The following is a 3,083-nucleotide window of genomic DNA, read 5'->3' on the forward strand; positions in this document are numbered from 1 at the left end:
GTAACAGTTAAGCTGAGACCTGAATGCCAAGTGGCAGTGAGCTAGGTAGAAAGGAGATTGTGTTGAGGCTACTGGGGAGGAGTTCTGGTGAAGGGCACAGCATGTGCAAAGGCCCTGAGGTGGGATGGCACCTTCTCTTAGAGGAATTAAAGGGAACACAACGTGGCTGGTGCAAGATGACACAGAGGAAGGTGGAGGTGACCAGAAATTGAGGCATCCCTACTTGCCTCATGGGGAGTAGAAGGAGGATGGAGTAGGCAGCAGGGGGGTGGTTCTTTCTGGAATTTGGAAAGAGAGCACCCAGTCACAGCAGAGAGTGCATGGGCAACCCAGCGTGAGGCCCAGAGGAAGCAGCCCAAAGGGCTGATGGGGGCTGATGAAGTGTTATGGACAGTGCTTGGCGTTTATGCAGGGAGAATCGATTGCTCGGGCTTGTGCCTGCCTAGCACAGAGACACAAACACTGAAATGTCAAGCCTGTGATCTGAAAGCATCACCCAGCAGCCAATGAGTGAGCACGGCCCACGGGTGCAGGCAAAGATGGGGAGATTAAAGAAAACCTGACACCCCCAAATAAAAGCAGGGCATCTCAGAAGATGCTGACATGGAGAAGCAAGTGGATATGCTCTTCTGGGCTCTTGTGCACGCAGATAGCTCAGCTCCCAGAGACACGGCAGGGAGGAAGGGAGGGAGGCTGGGCCTTAGTTGCAAAATGTGTCTGCAGATATATTTTAAACATGCAAATTGGGGGAAGGCAAGGGACTCAGGGAGACTGCCGAAGGCTCACTCCCGGGGACACACTAGAGGATGAAGGAGGGGGCTGGAGGGAGGGCAGATAGAGGAAGAGCCCAGGTGAGTCAGAGGAGGGCCCGTGGAGCCCTCCTGGCTGTGCCCCTGTCCCCGGAAGCCACCTCTGTGCAGAGTTGGCCAGGTGCCTTCCCCCCAAAGAAGGCTGGGCCAGCTTGGGCAGCACCTCAAAGCCACATTTCCAAGTACCTAGTCTACCACGCACTTTCCCACATCTCATTTGAATTACTGGCTATACCTTCAAAGTGGGTCTGATTCTACAGGTGGAGAAACTGCAGTTCAGAGTGTTAAGGGACCCACGCCAGGCATTCAGGTAACTAAGTAATCACCACCATAGCAACAGCGAACACTAACGGAGCTCTGACGGCCACGTGCCCGGCCCGGTACTGAACCCTTTGCGTGCTCCATCACGTCTAAGCCTCAGCACTGTCTGATACTCTAAGAAGCATCATCATCCCCATTTTACAGACAAGGAGACTGAGGCTTTCATAGAAGTAACTTGGCCAAAGTCATCCTGCCAATCAGAAACGAGCTGGCATTTGACCTCTGTGCAGGATAGAGAGTCTGCACCTGGAGACCTCACTCCCAGGGTCCACAGTGGCGAAGAAAACATCTCCAGGCATAAGAAAATTCCCGGCTCAGGGAAAGAGCTGGAAGTCACAGGACACACAGGACCTATGGGAAGGAAGAGAGCAGGAGGAGGGCTTGCTCCAGGATACAAATTTCAAACCACAACTTCCCAGGCCTCCTGTGTTCCAAACCTGAGGGCCCAGGGAAGGGGTTAGGGAGTCTCTGCCGCACCTGTGCAGGTCCCATTCTGCAGGGTCATCAGCCACCATGGAACATTCTCTGCATGGCATCCAGACCAGCTTTAAAGGGCAAATCAGATCTCGCCTGCTTAAACCCTACCACGGCTTCCCCGTTGCTCTGAGAATAAAATCTCAAGTGCTCGCCATGGCCTGCGAGGCCTTTTCCATCCTCCAGCCACCATCCCAACAGCCCCTGTCAAGCACCTGCTGCTGCCTCGGCTCAGCCCGTCCTGGCCCCTCCCCGCGCCCCCCCCCCCACCGCCTCAGCCCCAGGGCCGTCCCCTGGAGACCCTCCCTGACAACACTGTGCAGAGCAGAGCGGCCAGCCACTGCTTGTCACGTTGCCAGTTCCATTCTTCCTGGCACTTACCTCGGTCTGAACAGGTCTCGTTTATGCTGGGTTTTTTTCCTGTCTCTCGTGGCATGAGCGCAGGGACCATGTCTTTCCCGTTCCTAGCTGGGTCTCCAGCATCTAGAACCACGCGTGGCACATAGCTGGTACTCAATAAACTTTTGCTGAATGAATGGGGGCGGGCAGTACCCAACAAGGCTTCTTGCACCAGGTCGGAGCTCAGCACGCAGGGAAACTGAGGCTCCCAGAGGCTGACCCCTCGCTGCAGGCCGAGGCCAACGCTCCCATGCCACTCTTGCCACAGAGCTGGGAGTTTTCCACCGTCTGAGTTGCCTCCTTTGACATCAGGAGTCATGGCTCTTTTCCTTCATCTCGCCCTTGACCCTGAAAATGTCCTCCGGTCCCATCCCAGGCTTGGGGCCTGACACTCATCAGCGTCACAGCCCATCACCCAGGCCTACTTGGCGTATAGGAGATTTAGTGACAAGTCTTAGGGCTGGACTTTTGCTCAAGACCCAGCTCCACCAGGCCTGTCTGACCACAGGCAAATTCCTCTACCTCGCTGATCCTCAGTTTCTTCATCTGTAAAAGGGGGGCATCAGGAGGGTGTTAGGTGAGGCCGTGTGTGAAAGAGCCTGGCACTTCATCACACATAACTCTGTGCACTTAATCATGGTGGCAGCGCTGCCTGCTCCCAGCCTGAGAACCGCTGGCTCACTCCCCGCCGGGTCAGGGTCTCTGGGCACCAACAAAGAGGTCAATTCGTCTTTGCAGCCTGTCTGTCTACACCCTCTCCATTCCTCAAACCACTTATTATTCCTTCTCATCCATCAGCCCAGCCCAGAGGTTGCCAGGAGTTTGAGATTCGCCCACACAAGCACACACACACAGCCAAACACGTGTGCACAGACACCTGTATGGGCAGCTGTAGACACACACGCCTCCCCACACACAGCCGAACAGTCGTGCCCAGAGGGACGGGGCGCTGGGGGGCTTACACACACACAACACCCACTCACACACGTGTGCACCCATGCCCACATGCTACATCTTTCACGTGCGCACGTGCAGACACACAGACCACAGACACGCGCTCTCGTGCACTCACGCTCACCC

The sequence above is a fragment of the Pseudorca crassidens genome, chromosome 2, assembly GCF_039906515.1.
Source record: "Pseudorca crassidens isolate mPseCra1 chromosome 2, mPseCra1.hap1, whole genome shotgun sequence".
Classification (NCBI taxonomy): Eukaryota; Metazoa; Chordata; class Mammalia; order Artiodactyla; family Delphinidae; genus Pseudorca; species Pseudorca crassidens.